Source organism: Apostichopus japonicus, chromosome 21, assembly GCF_037975245.1.
Source record: "Apostichopus japonicus isolate 1M-3 chromosome 21, ASM3797524v1, whole genome shotgun sequence".
Lineage (NCBI taxonomy): Eukaryota > Metazoa > Echinodermata > Holothuroidea > Aspidochirotida > Stichopodidae > Apostichopus > Apostichopus japonicus.
In genome coordinates, this window is record NC_092581.1 from 12614779 (window position 1) to 12631336 (window position 16558).

The window sequence follows — 16558 nt, forward strand, 5'->3', positions numbered from 1 at the left end:
GAAACGTCAAAAATGGAGTTGTCGGTGTAAGGGGTAGGGTGAGGCGCACACCCCCTCCGTAATCCTTGATCTGTCACTGGCTACCCTGTGTATATTATAGGGATCAGCGCTTTAACTATGACTGTTCCTCTTTCTCTTCCCGAGGTCTTGGCTATCTTCTACTCCCTCCTTTTTTCCTTTTTCTCTCTTTTTTCTTTTTCTTTCCCCTTCCTCACTGTAAAAAATGTCTGTGATATAACAGCTTTACACCGTTCATCTACTAAAATTAATCATGTTGTTAAAAAAAATTGTTGTCCATTTACAAAATGTATTGTAACAACATTTTCTGTATATGGGAACAAAATCTTCATAACAATACATCAACTGCTGTGTCGGAACAAAAGCATCAGGCTCGATCCAAGTTTTCATTATGCGGTCGAAGTGATCGCGAAAACGTTACACCGAATCTTGCATCATAAAACGAGAACCGTATTTTACATGTTGTTGGAATTTTAGAAAGTAGCATATACGTTTAGTCTTACGCAATCAATGAGTTTTTTCCGAAATAGTAAAGTTAACAACTGTGTCGCAAAGTTGTAGATGACCTTTGTACACTACTTACAGTTGAATGACGCTGGGCGCGCACCGATGGTCCGAAACCGCTGTAATTACGGTAAGTTATGATTTCAAAGCTTTTCAGTCCTTTTTAATCTAACATGAGTGCAACTATAGTGAATTGAGTCATATGAAACTGTTACTTTTTACGTAAGCATTTATTAAACGTTCGTTCGTTTGTTGGTTTGTTTGTTTTGAAATAAGCGGCAAAGCAAGAAGGCTAGGCCGAAAGCACAGCTCTCTGTCGGTCCATTGTGTACATACTAGCACAAGATGCTATGGCAGTTCTTTGTTTGGCGAGCATATACGATCGCTTACTTCTAGCATATCGTCGTAGCTGTTTTGACAGTCATACCAAACCTAAGCTTACATTCATTCTTTGGCGGTATCGTTTCTATTGGCTATGATATAACGCAGCCTAGACACAGGTCTCCAATCAGTGTCTATGCTTTACTATATAACATAGATTCTCTTAGGAAACTTCTTGATATCACTTTTACTGTTTAGTTTGAAGCCCCCCGATCGGCTTACACTAAATCTTGGGGGAGTCGTGCAGTCCCCTGTCCTGAATCTTGGGGGAGTCGTGCAGTCCCCTATGGCACGCCAAATGGTAAAATTCAGAAATGAACAATCTAGGCTAGGTTTATGGTTAACAAACTCTGGTCTATCACTAAAATAGATCATCGATCAATAAAATAGGTTTTTTTGTCTGATAAATCACGTTTTTCCAGTGATAAATCAGAATTTTACTAATACAACTTGTTTTGTTTTTCTCGCTGAATTTTGAAAACTAATTTTTGGTCGGTAAAACCACTTGTTATTCCTTGTTCAATTCTGAAGGATGCTACTGCATGCAATGGGGAAACCCTGTATGTACTATGTGCCTGTCATTTGATGCCTTGGCGTATAAACACGATATCACAAGAACCAAGATGTTTGAACTCGAAATTTAGTATTTATAGGTATGTTTGAGTGGGAGAGGGCTTATGTGGAAGTTGACTATACAAAAAATTCCTGAAGGAAATTTCTTTGTAAAGGGAAAATGTGAGTATTGCGGGCTAGAAAAAAATTACAGGCAAAGTCTACCTCCTAGCCCTCCTCCCCCCCCCCCCACCCATCCAGAACTGTGCCTGAGCTGCTAATTGCCCCTAGCCTACTTTAAGTATCATGATCAGTTGATGTATGCACTGTTGTATGCTATACTAACCTGGTCTTAGCATGAATGTGTTGATTGTGGGTGTTATGAATTATGCCAAACTGTAACCTACTTACAGTATTAACTGATAAGATTTGTCATCTGTCAATATATATGTAACCAAAAGTGTTTTATTGTTTTCCTTTCATAGGATAGGCTTCGGCTAAACCTGAGATGGAATAGTCAGGGGCACCGGATTTGTAATGTATTGTTGGAGAGCCTGACCCATTTCCGAAAGGTTTTAATTTCCATATGTTTTACTCTCTTGCAGATGGTTACTTGTTCATGTGGTGTTCACTCTGATACTGCAGCTAGAAAGGTGTGTCACTACCCGCTTCATCAAAATCAACCAAATTTTCAATTTACTTGTCCTGAAGAAAGTGCAACAGAATTTTTGTAAGTTATTCAGACTATAATAAGACTATGATTGGTCTCACATATCTATGCACTAGATCATCGGGTTTCACTTTTTTCGTGGTAAAGTGCGTCACGGTGACCACTGGACTCATCCAGAGTGCAAGAGTTTCACTTGCAGGCTACTCTTGCATAATTTCTGAAAGAAATTGCTTTTAAAATTATAATCCATGGATCTTTATACTCTAAGATATTCAAGGGCATAGGAATCGGGGGGCTGGGGGGCGCCAGCCCCCCCAGTGAAAAATATGGAGGGGCGGAAGTATCATTCTGCCCCCCCCCCCCCCCCACTTCGCAAGTCAGAAAACCCCTTTTTCATTTCCAAATGAGAAAAAAATCTCATTTGGAGCACCAAATTGCATCTAAGGCCAGGTGAAAATGCAAAATTATATACAAAATCGAGTGGGTGGGTTGAAGTGTGCTATATTGCACCAAATTGCATCTGAGGCCACCTTGAAATGGAAAAAAATTCCAAAGGGGAGGGGGACACCCCCTCCCCTTAGACCCCTCCCCCAGGCCGGCAATCAGTCTTCAGCCCCCCCACTCAAAAGTACCTTCCTACGCCACTGAAGATATTAATAAAAAATGCTTTTGTTTTTATGTAACAGGTTGCAATCCATTTCTTAGAAACAGAATGGCAATAACAGTTGATCGGGAACCTCTGCTGTATCCTACATCCATTATTGCTGCGTTGAAGATGTTGTTCATGAGCTACTATGTGTTCAACATATGCTATCCCACAGAGGTTCAAGCAACCATGGAATACATACAGAGGTACAGTTTAAACCTAGTTTCTTAACAGATTAACAAAGGAGGTGCATTCAAACTACAGTTCCTCCATCTTGTTGAGATCCTGCAAGAAGAACTGCAAAGTCATGTTCAGTTTGTTCAGTAATAGCTTTATGTCAGTGTCAATGCCAACAAATGTTGTGCAACATTAAATGTTTTCTTTAAACTACTAGTGCACCTGTCACGGCATGCAAATTACAACAGTTTATACATAATAAAACGGATAAAAACTTTTACTTATATACATATATATATATATATATATATATATATGTATATATATATATATATTATATATATATATATATATATTATATATATATATATATATATATTAATATATAAATTTTGTGTGAAGTTTTACTAATTTTGGGGATACTTTTACCAAAATTAAATAAATTTAGGTTTTAAGCACTGGGATGTTTTTGGTAAACAATGATAGATTGGACTCATGAAACTTTTTTCAAATTATTCCCTACAGAATACTGTTCGAGATTGATCCAGGGAGAGGGTCTAGGGCAAAGAAATCTTACAGATGGTGTATAAATCCGAAAGTAACTTCTCTTTATGAGTGGATGAAGGAAAGTAGAGAGTGAGATATGCAGTGAATGTGGCCAAAAGTATTAAGCTACACTCTTAAAACACCTGGGTCATATTCATGACCCAAACGCAGGGTCGATGGTCTTATAACCCAATTTGGGTTGTACCATACACTAAGCTGACCTAATGCTAAGTCCGAAACTGACTTTCAACAACGAGTCAAAATAATATTGCACTATGATTGGTCAACATTATAGGAATATGAGTGCATCATGTCAGATCAGCCAATTAACGAACACACATTGACCGTCTGATAATATTGGCCCTGCGCGCGCGCCATAGACAACTTGGCTGTAGGACAAGTTTGCTGACAGAGCGAACATGATCAGAAGCACAGATGGATTCGTTTGTGAAAGATAAATTAGAAGAATGGGGCTTGATGGAATGGGCTTATTCATTCCAAGGTATAGTATCATGTGCAAATATCATTTTTATATGTAATTAAATTTCAAGAAATGCTGACGTAGCATACGAAGACATAACGTAAGGCTAAGTCGGTGACTGAATTCGTAGTCGTACTAGCCTACGGCCTAACGCTAAGCCATAACATAGGCTAGGCCTAACGTAGGCAAGGCCTGTAAACATTACACTATCTGGTTAGGCTAAGTAGTTTCTTTAAAATATTGAGATAATGTATATATGTACGAAACCTCTACTAGGCTCTAGTATCCGGTATACAAATCCACAATCCTGATATGAATATTAGGCCCCTAATGGTTGAAATTGTAAAATATGGAGCTAATTTACAGAAAGTTCTGTCCAAGTTGTTAAACGGACCCGTTTAGCCTAGTCGCTGCCAGTTAGCCTACGTACAAAAAATGCAAAGTTTTCGATAGGCCTAAGAAGTAAGATGTCAATATATCCTATAGGGCCTAGGCCTATTACTACCGTTAGGATCGCCCGTGGATAGACCCATGGACTTGCACGGAGACCAAACATGATTCCATATTCTTACATTTGCCGAACTAAATATTTAAAATAAATATGACGATGCACAAAGTTCTGCATAAGTAAGCATTGTTGACGATGCATAATTAAGCATTGTTGTGCCAAGTTTGCTGAGTAAATATGATTAGGCCCCTAGGCTAGGCCTATTTGCGATCATGAGGATGACGGCTAGATTTGGACAGGCTAATGGGGTGTTTTTTTTTGTATACACAGGGCAGCTACTGTAGTGTGAAGCATTTAGCCTAACGTTAGGCCTAGGCCCTGCTGCGTATAGTGTTATAGGTCTAACGTTAGATATGGAACAAGCACCTGTGAAAAAGAGTTTTTACCAGAATTTTAGGGTTAGGCCTAAATAACAAAAATAGCTTAGTCCTAGTTAAATAGCTAATGTTACATCTGATTAAGCAGTAAGTGTACTAACATACTGTAGCTTATCTGACTTCCGAACAAAAGGCAAAGAAGACCAAAAAAGAGGCAGAACTTGGAATAAATTTACAACAATTTCATTTGAAAATTTCTTGGCAATGAAAATTTTGAATTATCATACAAAATAACATTTAGGCCTAGCCTAGAATGTTATAGGCCTATGCTAGGTCTATTTGGTCAAGATGTGAAAAAAACAGCCTGTTTTTGCATATATTATGGCTGAAAATAAGTAGGCCTAGCAGATCTTATTTGTTCATATCGCTTTTTGAGCACGTTGCTATACGGTAATATTGGAACGTATTGTTAGGTAGCCTAGGTTTATATGCATTATTCGGGCCCTGCAGTATTCGGGCACCTTATGATACCCTACGATAAATACTTGTATATAAATTCCACAAATTAAGTATGTACAGTTAAGCAGGGGGGGGGGGGGTGTTGTAACAAGTAAGTAGCACGGGGTGCCTGTAACTGTGCACTTTTCAGCTAAATTGCTTCAACATTCATTGAAAATATTCAGATTATGATGCCAGCACCAGACAACCTCAATCTATATAGGGCCTGGCATAATCGTCAGGGTTCGAAATATGTGGTAGTTCAGTAGGCTGTAGCAGAGTGTAGCCCTAGACAACCAAATATACGTTGGACTACCACAACTGTCAGAACACTTAGTAGCAGTAGTCCGATGGGCTACCAAAATTTCCCAATTTGAAAGCTTTTATCTGTGATAAGTTGTTTTCACCCACACTAACAATGTGTAAATCTTTTCCATAGCAATACTGTATATTGTATATATCATGAATCATCATTGTGTAAAAAATTATACAGGAAAAATTGTTCACAGTCCAAGTCTGGGCACAAAAAAATGCTTTCTGTGCAGACTTGTCACATATTTCATCCTTTTTCAGATTAATCTGGACTTTGAAGTTATCAAGCCAAAGTGTGGGGACAAATTGTTCCTGTTATGGACACCTGCACTCGCTAGGAACCTACTGCATTATGCTGACAAGCAAAATGGTTGGTCTTGACACCTGGGGATTGATCAAGACAGCAGTCAACTATCAGGTAACTATGTTGCAATAACTTAACCCAGGTAAAATGCATGTGAACTGTTTTCATGTGACACTGCCAGTGATGTGTCACTGGGCCCCGGTTGAGCTTCACCTCAGTCAGGGGAAATAATGAAAATGGTGTGTATTTGGAGGAGGGGGTCAGTCAGGGGATTAAGGTGGCCAGTCAGATAACAGAATAGTGTCAAGTATTATGCTTGATTGCCATGTGTCAGTACACAGTGTCTCAGGTCTGGCATGGGCACAACCCTGCACAGTCAACATAGATGACATCGGATTTGTTATAAGCTACAAATGTTTTCTATTCTCGCATCAGAATTCTGGTAATATTGTCTTGCTTCATCGACGAACATTCATTGGCCTGGCATCCACCCAACTTTGGATCACAATCAGAGATGCTGTTGAGAAATTGGTGGATTTGTAGAGCCGTCAGAGATCCTATCCACACTATATAATGCATAATGTTCCACTGAAAGCCTTTTTGTAACTGATATATCATCATATATTACCACAAATGTGTTAGCTTATAACACAGGCATAATCAGTGCCTCGTTGAGTGTTAAGTCTGTGAATCTTTCCCCAAGGTTCTTATTTTCCCTCTTTACAGATGATGAAGTATGCAACATTGCACTGCAGTGCATTCCATGCATTCTACTAATTGGGTCACAGAAGGTGAAGGGCAAAGGAAAACGGGCTACAATTGAAGATGCCCTAACTTCATTTGTGGATTTGCAAAAGGTGAGCTGAAAGCTAAATTTGAAGTAGAAAAATTCCTTTTATTAGATCATCGTCGGTTACAGGTTCATCTAGGAAAATTGACAGACGATACAATTATGGATGAAACAGGCAAAGAGCTTGCCTTCTGTTCTCGAGCAGTGTACATCGATTGGTGAGACAAGACATTCATCAATTACAATCCCACCCTGCTCCTAGAACCACCATTTTATGTTCCCATCTGAAAGACATGAACGATGCATTCAGCCACTTTCCCAAGGGGAATGGTGGAAGGGGACTATCAAAGCATCGGTCACTAATGCTCTGCAGCTGTGCCAATCAAATGCCCGAAGAACCTCACCAGCCCCAGAAATTGTGAAAACATTACCCACTAGCAAGTTCTCACACAGACCACTGCACCAGGTTGCATTGTACAAACCCTAAACCAAATTCATTACAAGTAGAGTTGTAACAATGATTCCTCATTCCAGTATACACATGATATATGAATACATATATGTATATAAATGTGAATGCAGAATATATTGAGTGTGCAGTGGAAGAGTGTACAATCTGATTCACACCGATCGGATAGGACATTGCGGTATTCCAGGCAGTATGCTGGGATAGTATAATTGTCTTGTTAACTTTTGAACACTGTGTTCATCCATAATCCATTGTCCAGGGTTCCTCGATGAGCCTCAAATTAACTTACAGAGGCCCGACAATTCTTTATATCTGAATTAGTAAAAAAAACTTGTTTTCAGTACAATGCATAAAATACCTGGCACCTCTACTACCCTCTATGAAATTGTGGCACTATTCATCACTGAAGTTGTGAATGCTTCAATGCTAAATATTGCACATCCTTAATCAAAACAAAGATTGCTTCTATCAATACCCCACCTTCTGGTGAGTACTACAATATATGATCCTTTCTATATGGAAGGCTTTTTTTGAATAAATCTAAGAAGTTTGCTTCCATAACCTTTTCTTTTTCATTTCAGATTGGAACCAATTTTCTACACTACCTTGAAGGGGTGAAACAAAAGCAACCATTCGTTCTAGCTATTGGAAGCAGCAGGGTTAGCCCGGAACAAACTTACATAATCATACAGAGAGAAGCCATTCCACAGGAGTCGCTGCTTAATGCCATTGATTTATGTTTAAAGTGTTTTCATGTTTTTGATATGGATTATCAGTGGCAATCATACAACACCCGGCAGTTCCTCCAGACTGTTGTATACGACATTGATGTACCTGGGAAAATGTCATTATCAGTTGTGTCATTGAAGACATATTTGAAAATCAAAATGAAGTAGGGCTGAAAATTTTCATACCTGGGTCCCATATATATGCTTCAACAAGAACTTTCAACAAAGTTGAAACAATAGTCGCACAGTGCAACACTAGAATTAACTTGGCAATCAATTCAACTGTCCATTACAATTCCTTTTTACATTACAGTTGAAAGAATTTGGACACAATTTTGTTCAATGCCGAGCAACCTTTATGATCATCTGAAGTTGCGTGATTTTAGTTGAAATCTCAACTGTTAGTTGAATCACGTTTATGGGACCAAGGCATACTTGCCTCATATACAAAGCAAAGATATGTTTGTATTCTAAGAAGAATTGGCAAAACGTTTTCAGCCTGTATGATCATATTTGTTTTCATCTCATAAATTCCAGTTCCAAAGTTGCAGCTCACAAATTGTTTTGCTGTCATGAAATTTTAGAAGGAAATTATATGGATTGTCCCAGTCCCAGTTATCTGCTCTAAATAAATTTCTTGGACTATTTTCAATTGAACGGCTCTTGGAATGCAGAAATCTGCCTATCCATTCTACACATATTTACATATACAATATTTACTTGTGCTGGGTTATGTACAACAGCAGTATAAATATTACACATAATATTTGGACTCATTACTTATAGGCTTGCCGCCGTTTAATGAAAGCCATGGATAAGTGTTAAAAGGGGGGGGGGGGGGAATCTTTCTTTACGAGGCCTAATTTAGTGAACATTTTCAAGCCTGACCATCCATCACCCCATCTTTTAAAAATTTGGCAACCATGTTTTGATTGTCATTTTCTTCTTTTGTTATTACATCTTAAGTAAGGCAAATACCTCCCCATGCGAGCTAGTCTATGCTTTAGCTGATAACTATCACTATGAAGACACACACATGTCTAGCTAGAAAGTGTTCGTTCATACATTCAGCAAATTTTATTTTATCCAAACAAGTCTAATAAAATGTTGAAATTGTTTATGTAAAAATTGCAATGGGGTAAAAAAAAATATTAAATCATTGGTAATGCTACAAACAATTCCTTCCTTTAGATCTTGTACTATGGTACCATGTTAATGAAACATTCAGTTTTGTTACAATTTTACATTTCAGTTCACTTTCTTTGAAGGAGTTATATCAATAAATTGCTCTGTCAAATGAAGCCTTTTGTATTTATGTATTTTTTCCTATAAGAGTCAAGCTGACCCAAATTTGGTTAATTTTCCATCATAACCCTTGCCTGGGTCAATATTTACCAATATTTCTGGGTCAAATTTTCAACCCATAAATTGGGTCACTTATTCTGACCTTATTTTCTGGGTCAGTTTGACCCAAATGTGTTAGGTTCCCTCCTGACTTTCATTTGGGTCAAAAAGTGACCCAATTTGGGTCAATTTTAACCCAAGTGTTTTTAGAGTGTACTTGGTTTAACTGCATTTAATTTTGTTTTGTTTAATGCCGTATACTTTTTGTTTTTTGTTTAATGATACCTCCATTTCAAAAGCACTGACTCTGTGAACTATTCTGCTATAAATCACTAAATTTTACAGATTCATGTTACAATGTAACTTAAAGTTGATTTTTAAAATACTTAATAAACAGTAAGGTAATCTGCTTGCTTCAGAAGTATTTTAACCAAACATTGTATATTCTGAAATACAAAATATGATTCTGTACAGAACAACCTCATAGCTTTTGCAGTACAAGTTGGATGTAACTATATAAAAATATTCAAATTTGAGCACTGTCAAGTAGATTTTCTGATTGTTCTATATATTGGAAAGGGTTCATTTTAGCAAAAAAATATCCCAGTGTGCCTGAGCATTTCAATGGAAGTTTCATCACTTTGACATTGACCATCAATCTAACTGTTTTCTTTTTTTCTTTCTATTGATTTGGGAGTTGTTCTGATAGCAGTAAAGCTTATATTATTTCCAAGAGTAGCAACTGTACTCATTCGAAACAAAGTATTTTTACTAGAAGAAATCCTTTTAAGTACTCTAAGCATATAAATAGTATTTGAGTTTCACACTGTTTATAGCTTTTTGTTTCAGGTTCAGTTTCAATGCAACTTAAGTGGTTTCCAGGTTCATGTTATTGTTTTGTTTCTTATTTCTTTAGTATGTCATAGAGTAGTATTTTTTAGTCGTTGCTCTTTCATTCTAGACACTATCTCTTTGTAAGAGTGCTAATTACAATGGACAGCAGTATCCTTGGTAGGTTCATAAGGTAAATTGACCCCCTGCTATTCAGCATTTATCAATCTTGCTTAAATAGTATTTTACCTTTGGAAGTCTAATATCATCAGGAAAGTCCAGATTAATATGCTGAGATAGTTTAGTAGTAGTATGATAATATCACTGTTTTTCAACGCACTGGTAGACAAATTCACACTTTATCCCTGTCTTGGAATGATATCTAAACTGTCCATGTTAGTGTAATATATTGTTACATTGTTGTTTGCAGTGCTAATTCCACATTTGCTGTATATGATGTTATCCTAAAAGTCTAAAACACCTGTCAAGATTGCATGTTGATAAATAAAGATATGTGTGTTTGGTAAATTTGACTCTCTCAATGTGTTCCTCTTGGTATAACGTTTATTTTTTCATCTAAATCTCTTTCATGTACAACAAATTCCTCTCCACATATGATTCGCCCAGGATCACAAATTACTTTACCCATATATAGCAGCTTCATTTGAATAAATAATTTTTACTTTCAACCACAACTTTTTACCGTGTATACAAACTGTTATTTGGTAAATTAACGGAAACATTCTGTCTAGAAACGAAAAAAGTTCGACCAATATACAAAGGGTATTTTGAATGTTACATCACTTTTTCCATGTTGCCACATAAAATTCTACCTGAATAAATAGAAATGAATCTGTTTCTACACAAACCGTAGTTGTGCATTTACAGTTACTGTTGTACACTGATGAAAAAACAGATGGAAACTAATTGACAGCTTTTCTTTTGTAAATATACAGAGAAATTTTTTACAGTGCTTCCTCTCCTCCTCTTCTTTTTCCCCCCTCCTTTTCCCTTTTTTCTTCTCTTTTTTTCTCTCCTCTTTTCCTTACCCGGGGGGCGCGCGCCCCCAACGCCCCCCCTGGATACGCACCTGTGTAATGTATACTGCACTGCACTAGACCCATACCAACTACCACCAGCTTAGTTCCATAAGGCCAGTGTATATATGGATGAGTTACTGAGACTACGCCGCCGTATAACCAGACATATCGCAGCCATATTTAATGATATCATTAAATATGGCCGAATTCTTGATATGTACGTCATAATTGTTGATATCATTAAATCGAATTAGTGATATGTACATATCACTAATTCGAATTACTGATATCATGAAATATGACGTCATATTTGATGATATCACTAATTCGAATTAATGATATGTACATATCACTAATTCGAATTAGTGATATCAGTAAATATGACGTCATATTTGTTGATATCATTAAATCGAATTAGTGATATGAACATATCACCAATTCGAATTAGTGATATGTACATATCACAATTACATTTAAAGATATCTTTAAATCATTTCTTGATATCACTAATTCATTTAATGATATCATTAAATGAATTATTGATATCAAGAAATGAACTGAATTAATGATATCATTAATTGATTTAATGATATCAACAATTCGAATTCTTGATATCAACCATTGATTTAATGATATCATCAAATAATTAAAGATATCATTAAATATTGAATAAAAAGTAAAACGGCTTGCCATACGGGAGTTGATAACTCTCGTTGATAACTCTCGTTGATCCCTAGGACGATGCAGATAGTTGAGAGGATTGTGGGTATGTTGATTATGAGAGCTTACATGTTGTTACGTTGAGTTTCAATTATAACCGGTATTAATTATATTTAATAGTTTCATCCAATCACTATGCATCTTCATATACCTGCAGACTGCCACTAAAAAATCATTATTGATATTGTCCAACATTAACTTAACATTAGCAATGCCTTAAAATTGTATGTACCGGAAGCCTTGGGCTACTTTCTAAACTAGCCTCTCCCTTTGTTCCAATTGCAGAATGTTTTATTCTTTGAGATATCTCTTAGTTATCCGAGGGGCAACGATTTATATGATGGTGATTCTAGAAAGTACTTTGAAAGCTATACTAACAACTTGAATTTGAATTTTTAATTACAAGTTTGAGCCAATAGGCTTACCTACAGTGATTTTTCGGCAAACTTCTTTTCAAGGCTATGGTTTATGAATATTGTCAGTATATTGTTTCTTTGAGATTACATTTCTGCATGCACGCAGTAATAAATAGAAATAGTGATACAAAACACACACAACCAAGATCAGAAGAGAGTTATTATTTCCCAACTGATTATGAGATAGGTAGAACAGGTCATGCGTGCATCATTAGTGGGAAAACGCCGTCATGCATGCAGTCTGAGTCAGATCAGTCTATATGTGTCGCTGATATACCACTGTGAGCGATAATGAGTGTTTACTCCGTGCTAGTATTTAAGGTAATAGAAATGAAGGCTATGATCAGTGTATCGATCCGGGAGATCGGAGGAGGGGAAGGGGCAGGATTATTACGACAACGGTCACGGTCTCCTCATTGCAACCGAACCCTATTCTACTGCAATCATGAACGCCTTCTTCATGTACCTCAACTGTAAGAAATTAGTCAAATCGATCGATACGGTACATTAATAAAGTGGAATATCATATATATTTTGGTATAATAGCACAACACATTTTATTGACCGGTAGGAGGCGACGGACGGGGGGGGGGGGGTGTTCAGCTGGAAGCAGCGGACAAATCACAAAGTTGGAGGAGACCAAAAAAAGAAGAAGAAATTCCAAATCCTAAATGACCTTTCTGCATCTTCATGCTCACCGTACGATAATAAGTAAGTACCGGTAAGTATGCAATGATCTTTCCGGCGACAGCGCTGACTTATATCTCAGTGTAGTACCTTTGGGGATATAGTCTATGTATTCCAGCTTCGTGGTCGTATACCAGGGAGCTGCGAGTGGCAGCACCCTGACCGTATCGCCTGCAATCGTATAATATGGTAGGCCATAAGGGAAACTATAACTGATTCAATGTCCTTACAAATTAAAATTATTACGGATAATTATTCTATTTAATACCGCCATTTATTTGCAGCCAATCACCATGTATGTTCATATGCCGATCTTAAATAGAATTGTTACCGGCATTAAATAGAATTATTACCGGCATTAAATAGAAATAATACCGGCATTAAATAGAATTAATACCGGCATTAAATAGACCAATCTCGTTAGCGAATTTTGCAGCGTGAAAGCAGCGCAATTATTACTGCTGTAGAAAGCAAAGTACAAAGCAATGGCACGCTTGACATTGCAAGAACAATTTCTGAAGATTTTCGTCGAGAAGCGAACGATAATTTTAGGTCGTTATTGACAAATGTTGACTCCCAATGTTGCAATGGGCATATAAAAAAAACTTGATAATTTTTACATCGCCACAGTTCTAATTCGGGGATTTTACATTATTCAGGAGCAGTGAATTTTTGAACCTCGCGCCGACTTAATCTTATATATTTTGAACAGTGGAAAACGATGAGCCCTTGTGACGTCATCGCGGCACTGCGTTTCCGGAGGGGGGGGGGGGGGCTGTAGGGACGCTATCATTAGCAAGCTATACACTGTAGCGAGGAAAGTTAAAATTTCAGAAAGTCAAATAGCGATTTAGATGGATGTTATGGTGGAGTTGCAAGTTGGCAATCTTTTTGAAGAATAAAACGTTCCAGAAATCCCCAACTCGGTTTTCTTCATAATATGTTGTTCAGATATCCAAGTTAATTAGAGTGAGATATTTTGTTTTCAAAGACGTACGCAAAGTCTTTACACACTCCTGTGTAATGTATCAAGACCAAGCTTAGAGTGTGATCGGATCAATTTCTGACCAATGTGCCGCACTGACATCACGTCCAAGGGCGGCGGAACAGGGGGGGGCACAGGGGGCACGTGCCCCCCACTTTTCCTCAGGTTAAAAATGTGCCCTTTTTCTACATAAAAATTGAGGTGTCTCAAGTAAGCAGCCAGGGAACCAGAATGAACACTCGGGAAGGGCCGTTTCCGGCCATCTGAGGGGTTTGTAAAACCACAAATTTTCTTGTACGCTCCGCGCCAACCGATGGTGGCGCTCCGCTCAGATAGTCGTGCATACAACTTTGCAAATCCTGGCTACGCCCCTGACTTTTAATGAATTTCTGTGGGTCAAACTCAAAGCTATTTCGAATGGAAAAAATTTGTTAAGATATTAACAAGAATAAACTCTAATTCGGAAGATTCCTACTTTAGCAACTAGCATGATTTCACCTCATTTTGTCTCAAAAGAAAACTTGTTCCTTGTTTCCCATTTTGCACATTGGATATTGCAGTGCTAGTATGCATATTTACCTTGAAGGGGGGGGGGGGACGTTGATGGAGTGATGTGTATACGCAAATGAGAGTTATAAAGGGTACTAAATATAAGGCTGCATCAGTCCAATCGAATTTCTGCAAAGTGCCCTTTGATGTCGGTGCCCCCCCCCCCCCCGCAGATTAAAAGTGCTTCCGCCGCCCTTGATCACGTCTCGACGTAGGTCAGTGTTAGATGACCGAAAGGACTGGATCCCATTTTTTACTAAATAATTACTTTAAGCACAAAACAGAGCAGCGGGAGAAGACTTAATGACGGTTTGGGATGTGGAAGTTTAATCCGGTCGGTCTGTTTCAATTTACCTAGACGAGCACGTGTAAACCATCGTAATATATCTCGCATTGTATAATACACTTATGTCATGTTCTTATTACATCATGGGACCTTATGTATATATACTTTAAGTCAATCTAAATGCAGGTTTTAATAATAATTTATTTGAACCATAGCAGCTCCTTCACCCCCCCCCCCCCCCGCCCACAAACTCCTGGATTGGCGCCAGATTTTAAGACACCTATACAGAACTTGCGGTGAAGGATAATAATAGGAAGAGGAATTCTAATAATAAAACTAACAATAATAAAAAGAAGAATAAGATTAATAATATGATGTCATAGATTGTATTTCCAGCCATTGTGACGAAGTTACCAACATTAAATTATAAACTATGCGTCCATTGTTTGAGTGCATGAATGTATATCCTAAACTAAATTAGACCGCATGAATCTAGCATGCACAGAACAACTTTACAAGTTGGTGGGGCTATGACAGTCAACTGACGGTTTCAGACCAACTGCTCAGATCCCACATGTATAGTATTGACTGACACACACAAATATCGAAGATTGTTATTTTAATACGTTTTTACCATCAAACGAATTTTTTATAATCTTGACCCAAATATTTTGTCTGGAGTGATGGCATGTCTACATCAAATCTGTGTTATATATCTCCGTCCCGTATATATGGCTACATTTAGTCTGTGGTACAGATGTATACCAGCGAATTTCAAGGGCGGATCCAGGATTTTGTAAGGTGGGGAGGGGGAGGTGTGACCGTAGGGTCATTGGATTCGACTCTCGTGTAGGGGGTGGAGGATCTGGGAGGTCATGTATTCACTTAATTAAGCAGTCTTTACGAATTACTTAATGGTTAAAAATGATAAGTACCTTGAAGCATCACATGGTTTGGCTGATTTGCCTAATCATTTAAGAGATTACTTGGTTCAGCTTGATCCAAAAAGTTATTGGCGAAAAGATTACCCCACACACTCCCCTAGCCACCTCAGCCCCGTAGTCCTCTACTTCTCTCTTCACCTCCTCATCCCGCTTCTTGTGGCTCTTCACCCCTCCTTTAGATACGAGCCATCTTGCTACTCCCCTTCCTCTTTCTTTTCTCTTCAGTTATCCTGTCTCCTATAAATTAAATTACAGAACGGCTAAAAAAAAAAATAGTATTGTTTTCTTGTTCTGTTTTATTGATTACTTAATTTGGGATTCACAGAATGCAGGCAATGGTCGTATACACACAAGTTGCTTGTAATTATTACAAGGTTCTCTGTAAACGTTATTCTAGCTTAGCATGGCTTCATCTATTGTGTTCGGTTCAGCATCCAATAAAATCTACACAATTGTTTTATTTGCCCTTCACTGCAGGAACAAATATCATTTCCCATCATTCGTGTGTACTCAACTAGTGGTATCAGATGATGTAATGCATTATTGCAAACTTTATCTCCTTGCTCAATTCACGTGGCAACCAATTAAACCCTGATTGCGCTCACTTATCAGCCGCATTTGTAGCACTGTGATGTGTGGAGCAGTTGTCAAAGATCCTGAACAATCACTATCTTATTCGGATCACGATCCAGTCTATTTTGTCAGTCCACAGAAGGAAAACAAAGATAATTTCCACGGCATTGCATTGCAGTCAACTCTTTAATAATATCAGAATATTTAGTCAGTTATCTCCAAGTTTCTCGCCTTGGCCGATCCACGGCGATTCAACCTGTATTGCACTCAGATATCAGCTGC

At 37.8% G+C, this 16558-nt stretch overlaps 1 long non-coding RNA gene across 1 annotated transcript; it reads left to right on the forward strand.

The window, feature by feature from the left end:
• The first annotated feature begins 211 nt into the window (after positions 1 to 211).
• LOC139962923 (uncharacterized) lies at positions 212 to 3618 on the forward strand. The gene is made up of 4 exons (XR_011791399.1): positions 212 to 1204; positions 2061 to 2185; positions 2812 to 2977; positions 3474 to 3618. It is a non-coding gene; the product is annotated as an uncharacterized lncRNA (long non-coding RNA).
• Positions 3619 to 16558: the final 12940 nt, after the last annotated feature.